Below are 15,600 nucleotides of genomic sequence, written 5' to 3'. Positions count from 1 at the left end.
GATCTGTAAGCCATAAATTGTAGAAAAATCCTAAAAATATGAGGCCACTGGCATTTGAAAGATATTTAAACAGAGGTTCACACACAATTGAAGTTGGGTTCAAATTGTTTCTAAAACTCTCACAAATCGATTTACAAGTTTAATGCATGTCTGTACCATTTGCTTTCTGTCTGGATTTACACAATAGATAAATGTTTGAAACTTGTTTGAGATGCTTAAAAAAACATTCAGTAATCCTACAGAATTGGAATCACTCAATTAGGTTCAAAAATGGATTTTTGATGAATTAAAAGCTAACAGCCATGTCTGCAGAACACACAGAACAAGTTTAATTCACCACAAATCGTACATAAATCATAAAAATATGAGGTTAGCTGCATCTGAAAGGTATTGAATAGGTGTTTCTTACCCAATTGGTTTCATTCAAAAATTCGTTCCCAAGCTCCTGGTTTAATTCGACAAAGTCAGATCTGACCAGATCTTGATCTGTGAACCATTTCAATTTCAGGAGGTCATTTGAAGTGAAACCAACGCCAAAATGAAGGTACATGAGAGAGCTTCCACCCACAGTTGAGTTTGCTCAAAAAAGTTTTGTAAAACGGAATAAATCTACCAAACAGTGATTCTGCATGTTTACAGAACTTTATTTACCGAGGACAATCCGTAACGAATTTGAGGATGAGACCAACTCCAAGTTGTAGATCTTTTCAATACCTATCTGTGGAACTTTGAATCACTCGATTTGGATCTGCACACAAGATTTGACGGATTTTACAAAATCGTACCAGAATCTGAAACAGCAAGATAGCAGAAATTACTGCAAGGTTTTGGACGAACTTTGGTCAAGAGTTTCAGATCTGAGGATTGCTCAACCTTCTCCATGCTTGGACCAACATGCACCTGCATCAAGATCCAATATTGTGAGAGGAGAAATGATAAATAGGGCTGGATTCATCCAAGATTAGGGAAGAAGAGAGGGAGAGGGAAGCTCTCATGGTGAGGGGAAGCTTGAGGGAGGAGGGGAGCTTCATCTTGGTGGATTTCCATGGCCATGGCCGGCCATGGAGCTTGGGAGGAGGAGCAGCTCGTGGTGGAGGGCAGGGGGAGAGTGTGAGGTAGTGGAGAGTGAGAAAAATGAGCAAAGGGGAGGTGGAGTGGCCGGCCAAGCTCCTTATATAGAGGGAGAGGGGTGGCTGCCTCCTTTTTTCATTGGCCAAGGAAGGTGGCTGCCCATTTAATTGTTGGGGTAGTTGGGAGACAAGGCTTGCAAGAGAAGAAAGTGAGGAGCACAATGACTGGCTGAAATTGTCATGCCAACACAAATTAGCCGGCTCCATTCTTGCCAAACAAAGAGAGTGAGATGCACAACATCCTTGTGAATAGATCAAGGCATGATGTTGAGGAGGTAATGTCAATGAGTGATTTAGATGATGATAAGATTAGGAGTAAATACATAAAGATAGAAAGGAGTATGAGGGTGGCATATGCCCTGTGCCATGAGAATAATCTCCACCACTTTGGTTGAGACCAACTTATGAAGAAGATAATTCCCGAGGTAGAGCTGATGAATAGAAGTTTTCATTTGAATTAAAAATTGAAAAGATTGGGATTCACCACATGCAACAATGCATGAGCATTCCAAGGTAGATGGGGTGGTGATAGTGGATTTGGCAAATGGTAGAGCAAGGTTAAGAGAGATGGTGAGAGAATTAACCATATACCCACAATGAAGAATATGGTGACTAAAATCATGAATTCATGAGGTCAAGGCAATGATGGAAAAGAATATAAATTGCTCTACAAATGAGAGGTCAATTGGGAGTGATTTGAAAGTATCAAATGATCATCCATTTGATCAAGAATTGGAGTATGAAGGAACATTATAGGGTAGATCATAGATGTACACAAGATGTGCAAGAGTTGTCATTTGAGAAGGATTTATTTGAAAGGTATATGGAACACCTCAATTGTCTAGGGACAATTGGGAATGAACTCAAGTGGTATGGAATTTGAAAATGTTGAGAGGAAATTAGTTGGAACATAGGAGTTCAAAATATTCTACTTACTTTCTCAAGTAAAGTAGAGTTTTTTCTCAAATGTAAAATAAGCAAGAGGAAAACAAGAAATGGTGTAGGTACCATAAATAAGCTTTCTATTAAAAAAAAGAAAGAAAAATAGAGAGTAATGGTTTAGAATTCAGTACTTGGTAGAAATGGGATGAAAAGCTAAACCCATTTCAGTTCCTTGTTTTCTTTGAAGAAATATCTTGAAAAGATTTAATAAAACTAGAAGTAGTTTTGTGATCCAACCTAGAGAAGGAAAATCAATAGGATTTTTGAGAGAGAAAACTAATTTAGGGAGAAGTTCTCTCAAGGGTAGATGATGGCTACAAAATGTACCCATCATTCTCACTCTTGGTTTTGTGAAGATTAAACTTGAATAAAAACAAGAGGTAAAATTGAAGGAAGTGATCTAGTGCTGAAACACTGGATAGGGTATACGATCAAGTTGAATAAAGGAGTTGCAAGGATAGACTGAGACATGCAAGACGTGGAGGTTGAAGAAGGTGTTGCATAGATGAGATCCATGTATTGAGGCTACCAATAACAGTTGTGGTTGCTTAGAAATTAGCTGCCAAAGTCTGGACATTTTAAGCCTGTCAACACAGATGGTCGACATGGCCTCAAAACCAACAAGGATGAGTGGGTATAAGAGAGGGATGTAGCTAGGGGTAGATGATCCCAAGTTTTGAATTAAGGATGATTTGAGCTAGATTGCACAGAGGAAAAATCAAGATGGCACACTCATGTTGCTACCAGAAGAAGAGTTTGATGTAGTAAGAAGGAGAACAATTCCCCTGAGCCACACATGTGTTTTATTAGGTGAGTTGTTTGTCTGACCACTAGAGGTGTTGTTCTTTAAGGTAGCTCAAGACAAAACTCGACAAGCAAATCAATACAATTTATCTACCAACAGATCAACGCAATTCATCATAACAAACAGATCAAGGCAATTCATCTAATTAGCTTAAAGAAAAAGTTTTTGTTCCCCCTGATTTTTGCATTAAGGACAATTAATCAAGGTTGAGAAAGTTGGGGTGTTACAGATCTTCCATCCTTAAAATAATCTCGTCCCGAGATTACTGAGCGCAAAACTAGAGGGGTTGTAAAACTTAATGAAAGTTAGACTCCATCCTTCTGTAGATGCACCATTGTAGAGAATGTCGTTGCTTCATCTTTTAGTAGACATGATGGATTCCTGCCGATGGCGAGCTTCATGAAGAGGTTGACTACTCCCTGCAGATGTTAGACCTGTAGCTTCTTAACGACCCTAGTGGAGCTCACGACTCCGAAAATTTAGTGCACTCCAATGGTGCCTTAGCGGGGTTGAAAACTTTTTAGAGTTAGCTTAAATTTAGTGGAAGACGAAGTCTTCCACCCTTAAAATTGTTCATCGGGGAGGGGCGTTAAAAACTGTAAACTTCGGCCATGGGTCTTATCGGGCGCTTTTTGAAGAAGTCATTGATCTCCCGCCTTGAGTTGAAACACCTTCAGGGGACGTTGTGTAGTCCACGGCTTCGAGGGGAGTTAGTGCATCCCAAGTTCCCAACGGTGTTTTAGAAAGGTGGAAAATTTTAGGGTTAGCTCCAATCTTTTAGTGGAAGACGAAGTCTTCCACCCTTAAGATTTTTCATCGGGCTTTCAGAAAAACTCAGAGCGTCTGCCTTGCGGTCCTGTCGGGGGCTTATGAAGAAGTCGTCGATCTTCCTTGTTCAGTTGAAGAATCTTCGGGGGCGACGTGCAGACCACCACTTTAAGAGGCACTCACATGTTAACTAAACCATATGGGATGCGCGGTGAGTTAGTAAGTTGATGAAACACCTAGTTGGTACCCATATGAAACAGCAACAGAGGTCGTCGATGACAATCATCAGCTGGCGGGTCGGTGCTGACTTATACTAGTTGGTGAGCGGGTAAGTTGCACCTAGTCTTGAGTTCTTGAGGTATCTTCAGGAGCTTCACTTGAGGAGGACCAGATGAGCCATGTGATGTAGCTTGTCTTTGACGCTAATGTTCTCACATCTAGTTAGAAGGTGTGTTGGGGGGGTGGTTTTCAAAAAGATAACCTCGAGGTTAGCGCGATTATATACCAAGGTTAGACCAAGTTAGTAGGTCTTCTCGCAGAGGTGTAGTCACTCTTGAAGGTAGGGGCTTCTACTTTCTTGATGAAGTGGAGATGCTTCAGCGGATCTTGAAGGTATTGGCCTTTGCTTTGTTGGCGTAGTAGAGATGCTCCAGCTGATTTTGAAGGTAGTCAGTGCAAATAGGGGTTTGGGTTGGTTTTTCCGATGGTTGAAAAACGACTGCTAACGGGTTTAGAGTTAGAGTCTTTCGTTAATCTACCCAACTAACTAGCAGTTAGCAAAACATCGGCGAGGCAAACTTTAATCCTATCATTTCATGTGACACCCATACAACCATAACCAGAGACAAAATACCACTAACAGAGGCTACTGGTATTTTTCCTGGATGCACATTAACAAAACAAGATCAACACAATTGGAATCATTCCAAAATATTTATTTTTCAATTTTTGAGACTCAAAATACTAACCAGAAACAGTGATCAAGTTTTATTTATTAAAAATCTCACAAAAATCCTAAAAATAAAATGTCAGTGGCATCTGAAAGATAATTTTGTACCGGTTCTAGTGCAATTGTAATCACATCAATCGGAGCTACCAAACTATTTTTATTAGCAAAACAATACACTAGCAGATTTCCATTTTTAATTTCTGTTTTACAAATTTCAAACAATTAAAAGGGCGGGAACGTCTAAATAGCAAGACATACATGCACACAGCAAACAGATACAAACACTCACGGCAGCACATTAGGGAACTACAAGCAATCATCAAACCAGACATGGTACTCTAAGTACCCAGAAATTCCTAATGCGCAGGGGTGGCTCAATCAAAGCGATTGAGTTTGTCTTATCCATCCTATAGGTTTAAGGCTGGTCACACATGTCGATGTCTTCATCTTGCTGGCATCGAATTCCACTTGGATCCTTGTAGCATTTGGTGGTGAAGGGGCCGGGTGTTGAGTCATTGATGTTGAGGCGGAAGAGAAAACTGTGTAGAACTTCTTGTCTCGACATCCCGGAAACATGAGGTCTTCGTAGAGGTAGCTGTTGAGGTGCTCCCGAAGTCGATATCTTCTCGTGGCTGGCCTAAAAATTACTAGTCAAGAAACTGAGGACTTGATCCCAGACGACTGCAAAAATGTGCAAGTCCACGGAGGAACAAGGTCAGATTTTTGACAGACTTTGGTGATAACCAAAGACATGTTCTTATTATTCTTTTATCTGCACACTAAGTCGGCCTCCAATCTTCAATAGTTGTCGTTAGAGATACGTGAAACTTCATAAAAAGTTGATCCATCTTCGACTTCGAGTCTCCGGGTCTGAGTTGGGGGCATCGTCCAATATGTCGTTTTGATGTGGATGAGACAATAGAGCAAGAATGTTCAAACCTTTTTATAATACGGGGAGATAAGAATTTAGAAGCTTTGAATAAATAAGAGGAGTAGAAGCTATACTTCCGACTAAAGAAACAATTTGTTTCATAAATAGTTTTCCCCAAGTAATTGTTTCCTAACTAACATCCATGCTAACTAAGGTCTCCTACAGTCAGGATAGCTCTGATACCAGCTCTGTGGGGACCCCGGACTAGCTGTCCGAAATTCCCTGTTATGTAAACAGTTCACGATCCCATGATCAGTGCGCCGTGAACACATAACCGAACTGATATCAAATTACACCATCCATTACAAAGCGGAATAAGAAAATTACAATGAGGTCACATGACCAGTTTTTACATAATAGCCTCGAAGGGCCTAACTAAGCATCAGAGTAGCAGCATCACTTCAGCAGCGCAGCACCCAAGTCATCCGGCATAACCCTACAGCAACTGATCGGGAAGACGTTCCTAGCTCGCATAGACGTCGCCAACTCCTTCTTCATCCGTCGTGTTCCTCCAAGTCTGGCCAAGTAAATAGCCAGTGGACAAAGCCGTGAGTACATTGGAATTGTACTGCAAACCATCAAGAGGGTGCTAACAATGCTAACTAAAAGAGACAAGAGAAGAAGAATAGTTTCTCTTGTGGATATAGCATGTGAAAGAGAAATAGTTTCTCTTGTGGATATAGCATCCCGACATCGCAATTGATGGAGACACTAAAGTGGTACTATGACATATCTATATCTTTATTGGAGATGAGGTAGCATAAGTCCATCTCAGTTGATGGAAATGCTAGAGGATTCCTATGACATACCTATATCTTCATTGAAGAAGATACTTCAAAAGATACTTATGACATCTCTATATCTTTGTTAAAGAAGAGTTCCTCTTCAAGAAACATTTAGGAAAGAGTTCCCCACTTAGCCTCCATTTTTCCATGACCATCTCCATATGGTCAACACATGCCCTTTTTCCATACCCTTCCGGTACATCCAACACAACACTTTCTTTGCAAAGCATTTATCAAAACAAAACTCAAGCCCCGGTAAAGGTAGACCTTTGCAACCCGTCCATGACCGCGGACGCGGCTATTCGAATAGATTTGACTCTGCAGAGTTTGCACACTTTCCCCACAACTATCCGGATACCTATCGTGTGGGCATCATCCCTGCATAACAACATATGCCACGACGAATACCCGGACATAACCTTTCGCCCATCTCCACTGGCACGAGTCCTTCCCTGCGGGCTTACCCCTTCCCGGCATCCCGGCAGCATACCTCCTTTTGAGCGTATCTCCGGCGCCATGACAGAAGACCCTCAGTAATCGTCCGGCTATAGACAACTACAGTGTATTGCCTCCTCCAGAGCGCAACCCGGCTTCAGGGGCCATATCCACCCCTATAGAAAGTTGTGAGGTGTCCCATGCCAGCTTCAACAAACTACGGGCTAAGCCCCGTCCCACACCAGGGTAGAGTGGTTGCGCAATAAAAGTTGGGCTGGTGTACACTTATACACAGTGCTCCTTTTTTAAAACCATTTTTTCCCACAACACCTTGGTTGTTCAACAAACAACCATACTCCACTTTTTCGAACATCTTTACCAAGATCCTTTGCTTTCTTAAACCATACACTTGGGTTAACTCACCCAAGGTTTTCATAAAACATTTACAACAAGGTAAGCCTTGAGGGGTTCCCAACCTATAGTTTCATGAGTTGAACTAGAATTGCACTATGGCCGAGATGAGAGTCATCTTGCCATAGAAGGTGTAAAGGAGTAATGGGTGGATCATACTCGCTTAAGATAATCATGTATGATGACAACACAAAGAGGATTATACTTTCAGATTTGTGGTGCTAAAAATATACAACTTAGATAGTGGAGTATCACTATCCAACATACTCTCCAATGGGTACACGGCATACTCCTCTCAAGTTGAGAATATACCAAGATCATGACATTGACAACTCTAAATTACAAAAGTGGTGGGTGTGGTGTAAGTTACTATCTTGAGAGGGAAGATGCTCAAGTTGAGCATACAAGATGACCAAGTGGAATAGCACGGCCATAATACCATGCATCCCATAACACAAGGACAATAGTGGAGTATCACCACTAGGGAGTACCCCATTTGAAATCACACATAGATGACATAAATAGAGAGAATAACACACATAGAATTAAGGTGCTTTGGACATCAACAAATGACATCCAACTAGACACCGAATCAGAGATCAAAAGATGGCTTGCCTTGGCTTATTTGTCCCTGGACTTCTTCAACTCCATCAATATAAGAATTCCAATAATATAAATAATATCCTCGTCCGATTCCACTTCTTCTTCTTCTTCTCCAGAATTGTTCGCATCTATTGCCAGAAAATATAAAAGGAACACAATCAATCACATTGCATCAACAAGACAACATTCATCAATCAACAACTAACCATGCATCCAAGGTATAACATACTAAGGACCTATAGATACCACAAAACAACTTTAAGAGTTTTAATTTAGAAATCCCCATTTATTTACTTAGTAAAGGTATGAGTGCATCACAACTTAGCAATTGCCTCTCTCGGTTATCACCATGGTATAAACCAAATATCCCCTGGTAGATAACATCATAAAGATGACAAGTGCATTAGTTTGGCATCAAAAACATTCATAATACATTTTCAAACATTTTTGGAAAAGTATAAAACAGTTTTCCTAACTTAATTTGTTCACATAACACTACATTCAAAATAGGAAGCAAACCATATTCCACATCATTCGGAAACTTAAGAAAAACAAAAGAGCTAATCTTAAGTTGCAGAGGTTTTGTTTTGCAAGCATAAAACAAAGGTTGCCCATCTCTACTAAAAAGAGTTGGTCAAGGGTTCTAAATAAACCGAAAAGTTTTGCTTCAACAATGCATGTCACACATAAACATTACTAACAGCAACCAATATGTATTAACAGAGACTAATAATATTTTTGCTAGATAGCCAGTACTAATACAAGACTAACCCAATTGGAATCACCCAAAAATATTAAACCTACAATTTTAGGAATTTCTTTGAATCAATCGTACGTAAAACAAGATCTGTAAGACATAAATCGTAGAAAAATTCTAAAAATATGAGGCCACTGGCATTTGAAAGATATTTAAACAGAGGTTCACACACAATTGAAGTTGGGTTCAAATTGTTTCTGAAACTCTCACAAATGGATTTACAAGTTTACTGCATGTCTGTACCATTTGCTTTCTCTCTGGATTTACACAATAGATAAATGTTTGAAACTTGTTTGAGATGCTTAAGAAAACATTCAGTAATCCTACAGAATTGGAATCACTCAATTAGGTTCAAAAATGGATTTTTGATGAATTAAAAGCTAACAGCCATGTCTGCAGAACACACAGAACAAGTTTAATTCACCACAAATCGTACATAAATCATAAAAATATGAGGTCAGCTGCATCTGAAAGGTATTGAATAGGTGTTTCTTACCCAATTGGTTTCATTCAAAAATTCGTTCCCAAGCTCCTGGTTTAATTCGACAAAGTCAGATCTGACCAGATCTTGATCTGTGAACCATTTCAATTTCAGGAGGTCATTTGAAGTGAAACCAACGCCAAAATGAAGGTACATGAGAGAGCTTCCACCCACAGTTGAGTTTGCTCAAAAAGGTTTTGTAAAACAGAAGAAATCTACCAAACAGTGATTCTGCATGTTTACAGAACTTTATAGAGGGAGAGGGGTGGCTGCCTCCTTTTTTCATTGGCCAAGGAAGGTGGCTGCCCATTTAATTGTTGGGGTAGTTGGGAGACAAGGCTTGCAAGAGAAGAAAGTGAGGAGCACAATGGCTGGCCGAAATTGTCATGCCAACACAAATTAGCCGGCTCCATTCTTGCCAAACAAAGAGAGTGAGATGCACAACATCCTTGTGAATAGATCAAGGTATGATGTTCAGGAGGTAATGTCAATGAGTGATTTAGATGATGATAAGATTAGGAGTAAATACATAAAGATAGAAAGGAGTATGAGGGTGGCATATGCCCTGTGCCATGAGAATAATCTCCACCACTTTGGTTGAGACCAACTTATGAAGAAGATAATTCCCGAGGTAGAGCTGATGAATAGAAGTTTTCATTTGAATTCAAAATTGAAAAGATTGGGATTGACCACATGCAACAATGCATGAGCATTCCAAGGTAGATGGGGTGGTGATAGTGGATTTGGCAAATGGTAGAGCAAGGTTAAGAGAGATGGTGAGAGAATTAACCATATACCCACAATGAAGAATATGGTGACTAAAATCATGAATTCATGAGGTCAAGGCAATGATGGAAAAGAATATAAATTGCTCTACAAATGAGAGGTCAATTGGGAGTGATTTGAAAGTATCAAATGATCATCCATTTGATCAAGAATTGGAGTATGAAGGAACATTATAGGGTAGATCATAGATGTACACAAGATGTGCAAGAGTTGTCATTTGAGAAGGATTTATTTGAAAGGTATATGGAACACCTCAATTGTCTAGGGACAATTGGGAATGAACTCAAGTGGTATGGAATTTGAAAATGTTGAGAGGAAATTAGTTGGAACATAGGAGTTCAAAATATTCTACTTACTTTCTCAAGTAAAGTAGAGTTTTTTCTCAAATGTAAAATAAGCAAGAGGAAAACAAGAAATGGTGTAGGTACCATAAATAAGCTTTCTATTAAAAAAAAGAAAGCAAAATAGAGAGTAATGTTTTAGAAATCAGTACTTGGTAGAAATGGGATGAAAAGCAAAACCCATTTCAGTTCCTTGTTTTCTTTGAAGAAATATCTTGAAAAGATTTAATAAAACTAGAAGTAGTTTTGTGATCCAACCTAGAGAAGGAAAATCAATAGGATTTTTGAGAGAGAAAACTAATTTAGGGAGAAGTTCTCTCAAGGGTAGATGATGGCTACAAAATGTACCCATCATTCTCACTCTTGGTTTTGTGAAGATTAAACTTGAATAAAAACAAGAGGTAAAATTGAAGGAAGTGATCTAGTGCTGAAACACTAGATAGGGTATACGATCAAGTTGAATAAAGGAGTTGCAAGGATAGACTGAGACATGCAAGACGTGGAGGTTGAAGAGGGTGTTGCATAGATGAGATCCATGTATTGAGGCTACCAATAACATTTGTGGTTGCTTAGAAATTAGCTGCCAAAGTCTGGACATTTTAAGCCTGTCAACACAGATGGTCGACATGGCCTCAAAACCAACAAGGATGAGTGGGTATAAGAGAGGGATGTAGCTAGGGGTAGACGATCCCAAGTTTTGAATTAAGGATGATTTGAGCTAGATTGCACAGAGGAAAAATCAAGATGGCACACTCATGTTGCTATCAGAAAAAGAGTTTGATGTAGTAAGAAGGAGAACAATTCCCCTGAGCCACACATGTGTTTTATTAGGTGAGTTGTTTGTCTGACCACTAGAGGTGTTGTTCTTTAAGGTAGCTCAAGACAAAACTCGACAAGCAAATCAATACAATTTATCTACCAACAGATCAACGCAATTCATCATAACAAACAGATCAAGGCAATTCATCTAATTAGCTTAAAGAAAAAGTTTTTGTTCCCCCTGATTTTTGCATTAAGGACAATTAATCAAGGTTGAGAAAGTTGGGGTGTTACACCATTGCCATCTCTTTTTGCAAAATTATTGGATAAGCGGATGAAGCCACTAGTCCATTGGTGAAAGTTGCCCAACAAGAATGAAAGATAAACACCACATACTTCCTCATGAGCTATAAAACATTGACACAAATCAGAGGTAATAAATTTTGAATTGTTTAAAGGTAGCACTCAAGCAATTTACTTTGGGATGGCGGAGAAATACCATGTAGTAGGTAGGCATGGTGGACACAAATGGTATAGTGGTTGGCTCAAGGATTTTGGATGCATGAGAAGTATTCCCTCTCGATACAAGGTTTAGGCTAGCAAGGTTATTTGGAACAAACACAAGTATGAACTGGTACAGCAAAACTCACATAAAAGACATATTGTAAGAATTATAAGACTCTATACAGTCTTCCTTGTTGTTCGACCCTTACTAGAAATTATCTAGACCTTAGAGAGACCAATTATGCAAACCAAATTTTAGCAAGCTCTATGTATTTCTTCATTAATAGGTGCAAAGTATATGATGCAAGAGCTTAAACATGAGCACAACAATTGCCAAGTATCAAATTATCCAAGACATTTTACCAATTACTACATGTAGCATTTCCCGTTTCCAACCATATAACAAATTAACGAAGAAGATTCAACCTTCGCCATGAATATTATGAGTAAAGCCTAAGGACATATTTGTCCATATGCAACAGCGGAGCATGTATCTATCCCACACAATGAATGCTAGGATCCATTTTATTCAAACAAAACAAAAACAAAAACAAACCGACGCTCCAAGCAAAGTACATAAGATGTGATGGAATAAAAATATAGTTTCACTAGAGGAACCTGATAATGTTGTCGATGAAGAAGGGGATGCCTTGGGCATCCCCAAGCTTAACGCTTGAGTCTTCTTGAAATATGCAGGGGTGAACCACCGGGGCATCCCCAAGCTTAGAGCTTTCACTCTCCTTGATCATATTGTATCATCTCCCTCTCTTGATCCTTCAAAACTTCCTCCACACCAAACTCAAAACAACTCATTAGAGGGTTAGTGCACAATCAAAATTCACATGTTCAGAGGTGACATAATCATTCTTAACACTTCTGGACATTGCACAAAGCTACTGAAAGTTAATGGAATCGAAAAATCCATCAAGCATAGCAAAACAGGCAATGCGAAATAAAAGGCAGAATCTGTCAAAACAGAACAGTTCGTAAAGACGAATTTAATTAAGGCACCAGACTTGCTCAAATGAAAATGATCAAATTGAATTAAAGTTGCGTACATATCTGAGGATCACTCATGTAAATTGGCATAATTTTCTGAGTTACCTACAGAGAAGTAGGCCCAGATTCGTGACAACAAAGAAATCTGTTTCTGCGCAGTAATCCAAATCTAGTATGAACCTTACTATCAACGACTTTACTTGGCACAACAATGCAACAAAACTAAGATAAGGAGAGGTTGCTACAGTATTAACAACTTCCAAGACTCAAATATAAAATAAAAGTGCAGTAGTAAAATCATGGGTTGTCTCACATAAGCGCTTTTCTTTAACGCCTTTCAGCTAGGCGCAGAAAGTGTGTATCAAGTATTATCAAGAGATGAAGCATCAACATCATAATTTGTTCTAATGATAGAATCAAAAGGTAACTTCATTCTATTTCTAGGGAAGTGTTCCATACCTTTCTAGAGAGGAAATTGATATTTAATATTACCTTCCTTCATATCAATAATAGCACCAACAGTTCGAAGAAAAGGTCTTCCCAATATAATGGGACAAGATGCATTGCATTCAATATCCAAGACAACAAAATCAACGGGGACAAGGTTATTGTTAACGGTAATGTGAACATTATCAACTCTCCTCAAAGGTTTCTTTGTAGAATTATCAGCAAGACTAACATCCAAATAACAATTTTGCAATGGTGGCAAGTCAAGCATATTATAGATTTTCTTAGGCATAACGGAAATACTTGCACCAAGATCACATAAAGCATTACAATCAAAGTCATTGACCTTCATCTTAATGATGGGCTCCCAACCATCCTCTAGCTTCCTAGGAATAGAAGCTTCGCGTTCTAATTTCTCTTCTCTAGCTTTTATGAGAGCATTTGTAATATGTTTTGTGAAAGCCAAATTTATAGCACTAGCATTAGGACTCTTAGCAAGTTTTTGTAAGAACTTTATAACTTCAGAGATGTGACAATCATCAAAATCCAAACCATTATAATCTAAAGCAATGGGATCATTGTCCCCAATGTTGGAAAAAATTTCAGCAGCTTTATCACAGTGCTTTCAAAGCAGTTTTAGCAGTTCCAGGCAGTTTCTCACGCTTTGCATTAGAAGTGGAAACATTGCTAACACCAATTCTTTTACCATTAATAGTAGGAGGTGCAGCAACATGTGGAGCATTAGCATTACTAGTGGTGGTAATAGTCCAAACTTTAGCTATATTATCTTCTTTAGCATTTTCTTCTTTTCCCCACCTAGCACGCAATTCGGCCATCAATCTTATATTCTCATTAATTCTAACTTGGATGGCATTTGATGTAGTAACAATTTTATTATTATTATTTTCATTAGGCATAACTTTCGATTTCAAGAGATCAACATCAGCAGCAAGACTATCGACTTTAGAAGCAAGTATATCAATTTTCCTAAGCTTTTCTTCAACAGATTTGTTAAAAGCAGTTTGTGTACTAATAAATTCTTTAAGCATGGCTTCAAGTCTAGGGGGTGTGTTCCTATTATTGTTGTAAGAATTCCCATAAGAATTACCATAGCCATTGCCATTATAATAAGGATATGGCCTATAGTTGTTACTAGGATTGTTCCGGTAAGCGTTGTTGTTGAAATTGTTATTTTTAATGAAGTTCACATCAACATGTTCTTCTTGAGCAACCAATGAAGCTAACGGAACATTATTAGGATCAACATTAGTCCTACCATTCACAAGCATAGACATGATAGCATCAATCTTATCACTCAAGGAAGAGGTTTCTTCGACAGAATTTACCTTCTTACCTTGTGGAGCTCTTTCCGTGTGCCATTCACAGTAATTAATCGTCATATTATCAAGAAGCTTTGTTGTGTCGCCTAGAGTGATGGACATAAAGGTACCTCCAGCAGCTGAATCCAATAGGTTTCGCGAAGAAAAATTCAGTCCTGCATAAAAGGTTTGGATGATCATCCAAGTAGTCAGTCCATGGGTTGGGCAATTTTTAACCAAAGATTTCATTCTTTCCCATGCTTGGGCAACATGCTCATTATCCAATTGTTTAAAATTCATTATGCTACTTCTCAAAGATATAATTTTAGCAGGGGGATAATATCTACCAATAAAAGCATCCTTGCATTTAGTCCATGAATCAATACTATTCTTAGGAAGAGATAGCAACCAATCTTTAGCTCTTCCTCTTAATGAGAAATGAAACAATTTTAATTTTATAATGTCACCATCTACATCCTTATACTTTTTCATTTCACATAATTCAACAAAATTATTAAGATGGGCAGCAGCATCATCAGAACTAACACCAGAAAATTGCTCTCGCACAACAAGATTCAGTAAAGCAGGTTTAATTTCAAAGAATTCTCTTTGTAGTAGCAGGTGGAGCATAAGAAATCATTATTATTTGTGGTTGTGAAGTCACACAACTTAGTATTTTCAGGAGTACCCATTTTAGCAATAGTAAATAAAGAAAACTAGATAAAGTAAATGCAAGTAACTAATTTTTTGTGTTTTTAATATAGCAAACAAGATAGCAAATAAAGTAAAACTAGCAACTAATTTTTTTGTATTTTGATTTAGTGCAGCAAACAAAGTACTAAATAAAAGTAAAACAAGACAAAAACAAAGTAAAGAGATTGGAGGTGGAGACTCCCCTTGCAGCGTGTCTTGATCTAACCGGCAACGGAGACACAAAACAGTCTTGATACGCTTACAGCACGCGACCGTAGGGAACCCCAAGAGGAAGGTGTGATGCGTACAGCGGCAAGTTTTCCCTCAGTAAGAAACCAAAGTTTATCAAACCAGTAGGAGCCAAGAAGCACGTTGAAGGTTGATGGTGGCGAAGTGTAGTGCGGTGCAACACCAGGGATTCTGGCGCCAACGTGGAACCTGCACAACACAACCAAAGTACTTTGTCCCAACGTAACAGTGAGGTTTTCAATCTCACCGGCTTGCTGTAACAAAGGATTAGATGTATAGTGTGGATGATGATTGTTTGCAGAAAACAGTAGAACAAGTATTGCAGTAGATTGTATTCGATGTTAAGAATGGACCGGGGTCCACAGTTCACTAGAGGCGTCTCTCCGATAAGAATAAGCATGTTGGGTGAACAAATTACAGTTGGGCAATTGACAAATAAAGAGGGCATGACCATGCACATACTTGATATGATGAGTATTGTGAGATTTAATTGGGCATTATGACAA

The 15,600-nt window shown here is 38.7% G+C and overlaps 1 long non-coding RNA gene across 1 annotated transcript; it reads right to left on the bottom strand.

The window, feature by feature from the left end:
• Positions 1-408: 408 nt before the first annotated feature.
• On the bottom strand, positions 409-1,110 carry LOC139837570 (uncharacterized). The gene is made up of 3 exons (XR_011754091.1): positions 838-1,110; positions 715-748; positions 409-486 (listed from the first exon to the last, which is right to left on the bottom strand). It is a non-coding gene; the product is annotated as an uncharacterized lncRNA (long non-coding RNA).
• Between the last annotated feature and the right edge of the window lie 14,490 nt (positions 1,111-15,600).

Source organism: Lolium perenne, chromosome 3, assembly GCF_019359855.2.
Source record: "Lolium perenne isolate Kyuss_39 chromosome 3, Kyuss_2.0, whole genome shotgun sequence".
Taxonomy (NCBI): Eukaryota; Viridiplantae; Streptophyta; class Magnoliopsida; order Poales; family Poaceae; genus Lolium; species Lolium perenne.
Note: the sequence above shows the minus strand (reverse complement) of the source record. Positions and strands in the feature narration are given on the sequence as shown.